Raw genomic sequence first — 12608 nt, 5'->3', positions numbered from 1 at the left:
AGCAGAATAAATAGTTATACAATGCTGGACTACCTGGGGAGTACGTATGTGGTAGTGCTTATTCAATTCTATTCTGCCACAAGACCTATGAAATGGTTCAAAATCCTATGCTATGATTTCTAGGTTAGTTCAGCGGTGGTACAAAGAATGAGAATGTGATTGGAACTAGAATTTCCCAGCATTACACTTTTCCTTAGCCCTTGCTGCAGATTTCCTCCTCAGCTTCTGATGACTTTGCAATCACTTTGTGGGTCACATTCAGTAATATAAACGCCTCTAAAATGTTTAAAGACTGGGGCCCATAGCAAGCCATTTTCCACCCTTTTCCTAAACCAGACCAGACCTTTATTAGGAAGGACACCCGCCATTCTTGCTTTTTGATATCTGGCACACTTGAAATAACTGTATTCTTTGTACTCTTAACTATGGCCTGCAATTTCTCATCCAACACTGCTGCTATCCTCGATTACCTCTGATGCCGCGTGTAAACCAGGTTATTTGACTAAGGCCAAGGCCCTCTAGAATTGAATTGTCTCATATGTTGAGAAACATTTATAACAGTGGTTTAGAAAACAAATTACCTGCTGCAGGGAGCAGCTGATATTTCGGGGGTCTAATCATAATCAATTATTTGCTCAACTTAACATGCCACTGGTTTATTTAAGAGCTGGGCAATGTCTCTCTTTTTGACCAAACTGGTTGGCATGCTTGGTTTGTGTGGCACAGTTTATTTGACTACTTTTTGTGGCGCATGCAGTACTGTCAAGTTGACCAAACACATGTGTACTAGCACGATACAAATAAAATATCATATCATATCAAGCAGATTGACTAGGGTCCCAATTATCTGTGTAATGTCTTCTTTAGTTTGTTACATCTATGGAGGCTTTATATCGACAAAGGTGCAACCCTGGGAATGCATGCCACATTCTAATAGTTTTTAATGTCATCTTACGGGCAATCCTAAATATGTTTTCAACAGTATCTACCTGTTTTTCACTTTTTAAATTCTTATTCACTTTGAAAGTATAAATGATTGTCCTATTTTTGTAGAGGTTTTTGAAACATGGCTATTGCTTTGCCATTTTATCCCTTCCACATTTCATCTCAAACACCCTGCAGCAAAGGAGAGTTCATGCTACGTAGAGACTTTCTTAGCTCTTTGTCAGTGTTGCGACGGGCAGGAGGCCTAGTCTGTCGATAGGACAGAGAGACACAAACGTCTGGATTCCACCTTGCTACGGGAGATTGTAAAGGTAGAGTGCATCATCTGCATGCTTCTTGCCAAGCCTTTCAGCATCATGTGAACCACTTGCCAGCTAGACGTAATGAATGGATAAGCCGCCAATGCACTTCTAAAGACTGCATTGGCTCTTTCATTGTTCTCCGAAAAGACAGGTGATCCAGTGTGTGACTACACACAATGCATTGGTAATGGAAAGCTCTGAATTAATCACACAGTTATCCTAGGCAGCTTCAATTCCATTTGATTTTTTTCCGGTTTGTTTATTTTTTTAATTTGTTGTTATTGTATTAGCTGTAATTAAACAGCTTTTCAATATAATACAATGACAATGGAAATACAATTAATTCATATACACATTTTCTAAAAAACATATTTTTTTAAAAACATAATATTCATTGTTCAGCTTCCAAATTCATAATGTAAACATAAACAATATATCAACAGACCATAATCAAACCAATTACAAGAAAAAAAAATAGAAAAAAAAGTGCATATGTTCACAAGATTAAAAGAACACGTCTTAATGCTGAGCAAGAGCTTTCAATCTATGTTTACCATTAACAATCGTATTTTGGTTTTCTAAGTAATGACGCTGCAATTGTCCAAATTCAAAGATTGCAAAAAGTTTACGTTCGCCCACTGTACCCTGTTTTTTCCTGAACATAAAAGAAACGACCAACGAAGATCCTGATCAACTTGTTCCAACAATGACACAACATTTTCAAAATAAGTTTTCCTTACATTATTTAACTTTGGACACTGGCATAAGAGATGTTCAATCGATTCTATTACAGTCTGATTTCCACAAAATCTACAGAAACTCAAGGATTTAGGCATTAGCTTCCTTCGTGCTTATACTTGCGTAGTTGCCCATAAGTCAAATCGAACTCTTAACAAGGCTGCGCTAAAGGCCACAGATGGTGATCTTAGCAAATAAGATTCAGTCACTTTAAGATGTTTCGGCCAAAACACAAAAACATTGTGTTCTCGTAACTATCCAATCACATCTATAAATTAATGTTTTGGCCTTGTCTAGATTTCTGATTAGCATGTCAATCGATATATCAGCATCTGCCAGAATTGCGTAGATTTTGTCTATTCATAACTTGGCAAATTTGGTGCATGAGGAGAACATATACGTCACAATCACATGTAGCATATTAGTAGACTCAAATCCTACGAGACATTTCCGAAAAAGTGCACAAAGACGCCACAGGTAGAGAGCATGAAGCGAACTTATACCTAATATGTATCGTAGCCACGAATCCGGTACACATTGCGGCACATGCAGAACTGCTCACCAAAACCTGGCTTCTAATATTCTAAAATTAAGTATTTGCCAGATTGGTAACGTTTCAATACCATATAGAAATATAGAAGTGTAGGGATCGCTTTGAGCTTCCAATACAGGATTGCTGGTTTGATTGTAAACTTGCCATAGCGAAATAGTATTATTTTTGCCTGGGATATTGCCGTCTTTAGTTTCTCTTCTATGCTCTCTATCTGCCTCTTGGATTAGACCCACCCTCAATAATCATTCTAAGGTAGGTATATTCACTAACTGTCTCAAGCTGGATCTGATTGATAGACCACAGGTACCTATCGTGATTGTTTTTATGTGCTGAGTATTTCACTATTTGTTTTTTTTTTTTAATTGTTAGCTGATTCAACTCTAGATATGAGTAAAATTTCACAAGCAAATTTTGCAGTCTTACTGGGGTTTTGGAGATGAGTACAATATCATCTGCATATTTTAAATTTGTGATGGGTTTGCCGTTTAACATTGGAGAATCAGATATGTGTGAGAAAATATGTTGTAAATCATTTATAAAGTAGTTGAAGATTGCTGAGGCTAATAAACAGCCTTGTTTAAGGCCCTGTGCAGTCTTAATTGGGGCCGATAGAAGTCCTTCCAAGGTAAGACGGATGTGGATGGAAGTGTCCAAGTGGAATGGGTGAACAATGTCTTGTAATACGGGTGGACAGCCATCTCTCTGTAGTTTAGCCATGAGTAGCACGCGGGAGATCAAATCGAACGCCGCGTGTAAGTCTACAAAGGCAAGAAAAAGTGATTGCTTGATTGTGTGACAATGTGATTTTATACCATTAAGTGAGAGAAGATTGACATTTGTACCTAATCCTGCTACAAACCCTGCCTGTTGGGGGTCTCTCAATCTAACCGACCTTGTCCACGCATTAAACTCACGCAAAACCATTTTGGCGAATAACTTGCCAGGTGCGTCCAATAACGCGATTGGGCGGTAATTTTTTGGCATAGTTTGGTCCCCTTTTTTATATATGGGAACTATGAAGTTTTCCATGTATCTGGTAATCTACGTCTTATCATTATTTGATTAAATATTTTTGTAAGGGTTTTTGCCCAATATTGAGGATCTTCTTTGAACAGGTCATTGTGGAGTCCATCAGGACCCACTGCTCTAGACGAGCTCACATTTTTTATCATAACTTCAATGGTCTCTGCAGAGCACTCTATTAGCCATTGCAATGTAGTTTTATTTATATAGTCACCTGGATTGAACGCCCAATCTTCATATAGAACTGTATAGTGGTCTACTCAATGTTGTTCCTGTACTGCACTTGCCTGCACATTAGCTTGTTTCCAATCGGCTTGATGGTTTAAGAGCAGCCAGATTTCTGCTGAGTTTTTTTGGCTGTTGCCGACAACTTGTACTCACTATGTTTTTGATAACTCAAGAACCGTCGGCCTCGTATCCAGTTAAAGTACTTACATTTGGCCGATCTTAAGGCCTGAAAGGTGTTACTAGCATTGAAAGCTATTATCAATGTTCTCTCCTTACGGTATGCCGCTTTTCGATGTTTAATTTCTGCATCAAATGCATGAATATGAGGTTTGCGACCTTGTAAAGGTATCATGGTGTTTTTAAATGGTTCAAGAAATTCTGTATACTGAATCAGAGCGAGGGAGTTACTGTACCGGTTGACTGGTCTCGAAAATTCAACCAATTTGGCTTGTGTCCACTTCAGTCTTGTTTTAGTGGTGTTAACAGAAACCTGTTGGGACATCCACGTGCATAATGGTTTGATCCCTGCCCACTGTATTTGTAAGGCCATCAAATGATGATCACTTTGTATTTGCGGTAATACTTCAAAAGTGAAAGTTTTGTGAAACAGCTTTTGGTCAACATATATATATATATATATATATATAATCAATTGTGCTTTTACAGCTTTCTCTGTGCCAAGTATGTTGTGATGGAATATCTCCCTCCACTGCTCCGTTCAGCATACAAAAATTTCTATTCCGCATTAGGTTCACCCAGGTTGACACCTCCTTTGCTTTCCTCTTTGGGGTTATATTTATGCACTCTAAATTTAGATCTTCAACTATGAGAGTATCAGTGACCTCCACCGTAATTGCAATTAGGTCCAAAAGTCTTATCAATCCTGTATAAAAGGCCGAGTCTGTCAATCCCGAAAGGTTGCGATATATATTGACAAGTGCAATTGTATGGTGTAAACATTTAATTTTTACCAATTAGATATATGCATCGACCTGATTCCATGCTTCAATAGATAACTTCAAAGCCACCAATAAACCCGATGAGGGGCGACCTTTCAAATTGGATCTAGCAGGTATTAATGCCACATCGTAGCTTTCCCATATTGGAGCTTCAGTATACCAGGTCTCTTGGAGGGCAATTACATCAAATTGATGTGGGAAACTTTGGATGGAGTCTTTCAGGTGGGAATGCCCTCGAGTGTTCCAACTCGCCACTCTGAAAGACAGTGAATCAAGGTTTGTTGGTGGTTATACAGCTGTGGACCATGCCACCTCTGAACACCCCTCATTTTGTGAACTCGTATAGATATTATCTTGCATGGGTATGACTGCCTTAGCTCTCAGAGCAAAACGCTCAGGGTCCTGAGCAATTAAAAATCCCATCTCAAATAATTTAATTTTTACTTTCCAAATAGGATTAAGTACTACTCCAGAGGGAATCCACAATCTTACAACATACTTAATTGTATCAGAAAGATATTCCACTTGAGCGATGTCTCGAGACCCAACATCTTCCAGTTCAATCAAATCACCAAACACATTAAGAACGCTTTGTCAATTAAGGTTATAGGTGTTATCCGGCCTCTCTCGGCATTTCAAAATTAATGAGTGGCACTCAGATTGTAGTTTGATCGAGTGCCGAGATGACCCACGTCTCATTTCCATTTGACTGACCTGTGGATCATAACTTGTGGCTTCATTGACCAGAAATCTTGACAAAGCAGGGGCTCTCAATACTTCCCTTTGCTGGGGCCTCTGAGAGATGTTATCTTGACTGTTTATACTTTTAGGAAGACATTCATTCACAAAACTTGCCCAGGTGACAGATTTACCTTGTACGCTTGGGCCTTGCTGCACACGTCCATCATTCACGCAGGGCAAACGTTCAGCCAGGTGGAGATCAACCGCTTTCCTTAATTCCGGCAACATCGCCAGTCTCTCAGGATTTCTTTCCCCTGATATCGGGGCCTCCTCAACTGCCAAGTTCTTTACTAAGGCACTTCGAGGTTTCGGGGCGGAATGCACCTCCGGTAGGTGTGCACTTGACTTAGTTTTTTCTAGTTCCTGCACAAGAACATTTAGTGGAGTGTGTATAGGCGGTGGTTTGTTGACACCATTGCCTACGTGTGACTCTTGTTGTCCTGCATTTCTAACCTGGTCAAGTGACGGCACACCACAATTTGTGATACCCCCAGTTTTTGATTGAGCTGTCATCAAAGTCCTAAAAATGGAATTTAGTGACAATTTTGGTTATCTTAGCTGGGGTATATTTTTTGATTTTTTTACTGCACTTTTCAAACATTTCTTGTTCTTATCTCCCTTCTTTCGGCTAAAACGACCATTGAAAGTGGTTTTGGTGCAGTCATCTATCACTTGTTTCGCTGGGTGAGTACCCTCATTTAGGCAGTGAATCTTAAACACTTGTCCATGATGAATTTATCGGCTGGGCATTCAAAGCGTTAGGCAACGTCATTACAGGTCTAATTATATTTGCAACCGCAGGCACAACTGGTAGACACCCAACCGCGTTTCCTAGCATCACTGGTATATCATCAATATCTATAGGCTCAATTACAATGCTACTGTTGATATTATTCACCACCCTCCCCTCATCTTCAAGTGGGGGCTGTTTAGCGTGAGTCGGCCAGTTGTCTTTATTTTGTAGCCAGGCCGCTATGTGGTCCACTTGGGATGCTTGTTTAGTTATTTTTAGATCAAGAGTTTCAAACAACTTGAATAGGGTCAGTGAAGTGGTATTGATGGCCGTTAATGCCATTTCAGTCATTGAGTTCTGTATATCGGAATTCTCTCCTCTCGGAAATGGTGTGGGACACTGAGGGGTGGGCTGCACAAATAAAACAGATTGCGCTTGAAAGGAGGAATCATTTAAACGTACACTTTCTTGATTCTTATGCGAGCTCTGAATGGAGATGGGCGATTCACATTGACTTGCATAAATCGATACCACTGGGTTCTTCCCCGCATGTGCAGGGGAGACCGAGGAATGCAAGTTTGATGACTGATGCCCCCATCTATTCCTTAAAGTAGGATAGGGAGAGGCCAATATGGTATCATCAGATAAGACTTGCATCACCCCTCCCATACTGCCAGGTATGCCTGATTCATTCCGCACATCCACATTTCTCTGCTGAGCCGGCACATTAAGCACATTTACATTACCACCATTGGAGGGTTTTGGCGTCGACAGACCATGTGGTTGGAACGTTGAGGATCCACTGGTTCCACTAGAACATTGTGGAACGGGCGAAAAGTTAAGAGTGATCGCTTTATGTGTCACGTGTACTTGCCTATCAATGGTGTTAGACCTATTGACAACATTGGGCATGTCTGATTTTAGAGAATAGAGTCTACCATGAGGATTCAGGTTTCGCACCACTTGTGTGACTAGTGTGACTAGTCTACTTTAATCTATTTTCGAACCAACCAGACTTTGACGTTTGTACAAACAAAATACCATGAAGGAACCTTAGCTGAATTAATGTGGTTTGCATGCAATCAATTATTCACTCATATAGAATGCAGATGGCGGCTCCGCTCACACTCACCCACACAGCCAAACAGCTCAACAGCTCACTTAGGAACTCACTTGGATGCGCACATAGGATGGGCAGCACTAGGTGTAAAAGTACGTTTCCTGGAAGGTTGGGGGCGGAGTCTCACACACACACGCAAAGGGTCTAGAAGAGAGGGGCAAAAGAAACAAGGTAAGAGGACGTAACTCACAGAGACCGTGATCCAAAACCTCTTGCCCAGCCCAGCTAAGCCCACTGTAGTAGCCCAGCCCACTAGACCCAGCCCACTACTATCTGCTCAGCCCACTACAAACGGCCATTCACTAGTAATGGAAAGTCAATTACTGTGGTAACTGTAGGCTGCCAGAAAGGTCAGTGCACAGTGTTTCACTTCCCGAATGAAAGCAGACCTTCCTCTTACGCATGGGACCTTGTTGGAAGCGTTGAAACGTTGAACGACAAAAAAAGCACAACCAAGTCTTTCGCCACTGCAGCTCCTCAACAGCTCACTTAGGAACTCACTTGGATGCGCGCACAGGATGCGCAGCACCCGGTGTAGAAGTACATTTCCTGGAAGGTTGGGGGCGGAGTCTCACACAGACAGGCAATGGGTTGTGATAAGTGTAAGCTGCCAGAAAAGTCAGAGCACAGTGTTTTGCTTCCCGAATGAAAGCAGACATTCCTCTTACGCATGGGACCTTGTTGGAAGTGTTGAAACGTTAAATGACAAAAAGACAAAAAAAAGCACAACCAAGTCCTTCACCACTGCAGCTCCTCAACAGCTCACTTAGGAACTCACTTGGATGCACTCTTTCAACAGGATGTCCTGTTTGTAGCATTGCAGAAGGTTAGCAACCATATGCAAGTCGATGTGGCTGCTCCCACTCTGTAAAGGAACACAAGCCACTACAGTCATTATTCAGATTTGTCATGATTTGTGGTCGTCCTCCGCAATAAGGTGAAGCTTAACTCCCTATGCATAGTGAGGAAGAAACTGCATCTGGGCATCTCCCTTCTTACATAAGGAGACTGACTACAAGTACCAAAAGATGACAGATTAAAGGCATTGTACCATAATTACTGGCAGTTGCTATGGGAAGCTTCCATGCCATCATTGGTAGCCCATCAGTGCCATTGTAAAAGTAGACCAAGCATATGGAAATCAGTCTTGCCCTACCCATAAATGGTGAAGTACAACCCAAAATGCCAGGCCATGTTCCCTCTCAAAGGACCACAAGCTACCCCACATATGTTTCGGGCATGTTGTGTCTCATCAGTAAAGCTGGGCAAACCTCCCTGTAGCGTTGCTCGAACTGTATCCCAAAAGCACAACTTGGGTGTCTGGCAACATCCTGGGGGACCTGTTGGCATTGCAAAACAGCACCCAAACCCACCCGCTCGTTCTTCAGTGGGCCAACCAGTGCTACGGAATATCCAGTGCAGATTCGGTTAGCTTTATGAATTTCAAGGGCCTCTATTAAAGGAACCACTCACTTTAACTTTCTCTTTGTGAGTTTTGCTAGAGTGCAGGGGCAGGAGTGTACAAGACATACCCAGAACGTGTGTTTTAGAGGGGTTTTTGTGGACTGTGAGGAATTCGGTGGTGTTTTGCTTTGCTCTTTTAGCCCTACTTGTACCTTTTTCTAATTGTGTGTTTATCTGCTCCCCTTCATTGTGCATCCGGTACTTCCAAGTCTGGATCCACAGTCCACAGAGGCACGTGGTCCTGCAGGAGAGGGTCTAGGGGTCATTGAAGTGCCTTCTGTCGTGGCACCTGAATCAGTGATCTCAGGTTTGCCCAAAAGTGTAGATAAAAGAAGATAAAAGAATTTGTCCGATCCTGCAACAATTTGCAAGCATTCGGCAAGGCTGGCAGTGCCAACAAGGCCCCCATAATTCCACTACCCATGGTCGGGCGGTCTCTTGAGAGTATAGGTATGGACATTGTGGTTCCTTTGGATCCCCAAACCTCCTCGGGAAACTGGTACATTTTGGTTGCGATGGATCACGCCACCCGGTACCGCGAGGCTGTCTGTCTGAGAAGCATCAAGGCCCCTGTAGTCGCAAAGGTTCTTATTGGAATATTTTCTCATGTGGGGTTCCCTCAAGAAATAATTTCTGACAGGGGATCTAACTTCATATAGACGTATATGAAGGCCATGTGGGATGAATGTGGAGTAACCTGCAAGTTCTCCATGGCCTTTCACCCACAGACAAATGGGCTTCTTGAGTGGTTCAACAAGCCCCTTAAGGGCGCAATAGGTGGCTTGGAAGAGCCCCTCATGAGAAAGTGGGACATTCTACTGCCATGCTTCCTGTTCTCCTCCCGGATGGTAGACTTATAATACGATTTAGAAATCTGGGCACTATAAATGCAATTTGTACAAAAACGTTTTTCTAAATCTAACATTGTGGAGAAAAGGAATGGTTGTCTCATTTGTGTCTTTTTAGAGATGTTTACACAAAAATGCTTTTTGCACAAAAAAACTTTTTCAAAAAATGTTATTGTTGAAAAAATGAATTGTTGTTTTACTTATTGTATGTCGAGAGAATTTGTACGTTTTGAGATGGTTTATTTATGTTTTATGAAATTTCAGTAGAATAAAATGATTTTTGAAAGAACACAGTCTCCGGCCCTCATCATGCTATTTTTGAAAGACATTTATTGATGTTTCATTCCCATAGGGCATCACATTTGTTTAGCACTCCTACCGGGAAGTGCCACAGAAGGGTGTTGAGTTCAGCCCCTTCGATAATTCTGTTTGGTCATCCCTTTAGGGGTCTGCTAAGTCTGGTCTGGGAATGATAGGAGGGAAATCCCCAAAGTCTTTCCCACAATATAATGGACTATGTGCTTGGTCTCTGTTCCAAGACGGCTCAGTACAGGGAACAGAGCACCCAGAACCTGAAGGCAAGCCAGAAGTTCATGACGCACTGGCATGACCAGAAGGCCACCATGAGTACACGCCAAACCATATGGTCTGAATCATGGTGCCCGTTATGCTCAGTGCCTTGATTGATAAGTGGACTGGGCCCTATGTGGTGCTGGAAAAGAGCAGGGATGTTAACTACCCCACTGACATTAAGGCCCTCATTACGACCCTGGCGGTAAGTGAAAAACGATGCCGGTAAAGGATTACCGGCATCGCTTACCGCTAGGTCCTATTATGATCTGAGTAACTGCAATTAGCGGCACCGTAGTTAACGGTGCCGCTAACAGCACCAAGGGCGCGGGCACGCGATCCCCCATGCTGGAAATAGCGGCATGGCGCAAATTGGGAAACATTACGAGTCGAGCGGACATGCTCTTTAAGCCCTTGCGAAGTCTGTAAAGTACCTTACCGCCATGGTGCTAATACCGCCATCGCGGACCAACCGTAAATGGCCATGTGCAGTGTTCCCAGCTGTCACAGGTGCACACAATCAGCACAGGTGGAGGCAATACAGACTGGCCAAGTACAAAAGGAGCACACCCCACCCCTTCCCACACCCAGTCACACTCAACCATGATTCCAATACGACTAGCAATGTTGGGGCTGGAGGACCTGATTGCAATGGAAGCGCTACAGCAACAACAACTACTACAACAACAGGCAGCACAGAGGAGACGCAGGAGGAGAAGGAGGGCAAGGCAGGGGCAGCAAGCCCCACCAGCACAGCCAGTGCTACCACAGAGGCAGCCCCCAATCCCACGCATCAGAGCCAGTCCATTCAACCTCACCGCTGAGCAGATCCACACCCTGTACTGTTTGGACCGGGACACCATCACCACCATCCTGGACATGATACACGACGACATCGTCAACATGATTGAAACACCCGCCTCTATCCCCCCCAACTGAAGGTAGTGTCCGTGCTCCACTTCATGGCCACAGGCACCTACCAGCACACAGTGGGGCATTTGCATGGTATTGCACAACCATTATTCTCACGTACGCTGAACCAAGTGCTCAATGCCCTCCTCAAGCACATAGACAACTACATTTCCTTACCACGGTCTGCCCAGGAGATCGCAAACACCAAAGTGGGTTTCCATGCACTGGCCGGTATACCTGGTTGCATTGGTGCCATCGACTGCACCCATGTGGAATTGGTGGTCCCACATGCCATGGAGGTAGCGTACCGCAACCGTAAGCAATAGCACTCAATCCATGTACAAATGGTATGTGACTCAAACAGGATCATCACACATTGTTGTGCCCGATACCCCGGATCAACCCATGATTCAATGGTCCTGCGGAACTCCACAATACCACACTACATGGAGCGACATGCAGGGCCGAGATCCTGGCTACTTGGTGAGTCTCATGTCATGGCCATGGAATTGTGAAGTGGATAGGTGATTGACGTACCAATGCATACTTTACCTGGCTGACAGGCGGGGGGGAAGGATGCATACTTCATCTGGCTGACAGGGCGGGGGGGATGCATACTTCATCTGGCTGACAGGGGTGGGGGAAGGATGCATACTTCATCTGGCTGTGAGTAGCAGAGGTAATGGAGCCAGCTCAGTGCAGACTTTAGCTGACACCTGACCACATATTGCCAGATGTAGGCAGCCCTACCATGTGAATGAAGATGTGTCCCAACCATGACCCAACCAAATGCATGTGCACTGTACAAAATCAGACCGCATCCAGTTCAAAGAAATGCACATACATGCAATGACTTCAGCCAATACACGGCACCAAACACCATCAACTGAAAGGCCAGTCCACCATAACTGCGCACAAAGGAGCCACATGACGGACATGAACATCAAAACACCAATACATGGACATGGAGGCCCACATGAATTGCATGACAACATTTTTAGTGCTCAGTGAGGTCATCATGAGGCTGACAGCAATGGTGCCATGATGAGAGCATTGATAACACATGGACATCAGCAATATAACCAAAACAACCGCTATGTACTAACACAGTGAATGGGCACTCATAAGGTACTGGACCCCCCTGCATCCAGTGGTTGAAGGCATGCAAAACAGTCCATAAGAGGAATACACATATAGTGGTCACATCGTGTGACTGCATTCGTGCATGGAAATGGGGTTCAAAGGAAGAGATGAATGCATGACATGGTGTTACGTCATGATTTGAAATCTGATGTCATGATTGACACACACATTGTTGCCCACATACAGGTGATGCAGGCTATCCCTTGAAGAGGTGGCTCCTTACCCCAGTCGGAAACCCACAGAACCGACATGAGGAGGACTTTAATCGTGCACATACCCGTACCTGTGTGGTGATTGAGCAGACATTTGGCCTCTTGAAGGCACGGTTT

General features: G+C 43.5%; 1 protein-coding gene across 1 annotated transcript in view; it reads left to right on the top strand.

Annotated features, from left to right (window-relative positions):
- LOC138569907 (macrophage mannose receptor 1-like) overlaps positions 1–12608 on the top strand; it is a 1155048-nt gene that overhangs the window by 1118393 nt on the left and 24047 nt on the right. The window lies entirely within an intron of this gene.

This window comes from Ambystoma mexicanum, chromosome 2q (genome assembly GCF_040938575.1).
Source record: "Ambystoma mexicanum isolate Mex_15411 chromosome 2q, UKY_AmexF1_1, whole genome shotgun sequence".
Classification (NCBI taxonomy): Eukaryota; Metazoa; Chordata; class Amphibia; order Caudata; family Ambystomatidae; genus Ambystoma; species Ambystoma mexicanum.
Note: the sequence above shows the minus strand (reverse complement) of the source record. Positions and strands in the feature narration are given on the sequence as shown.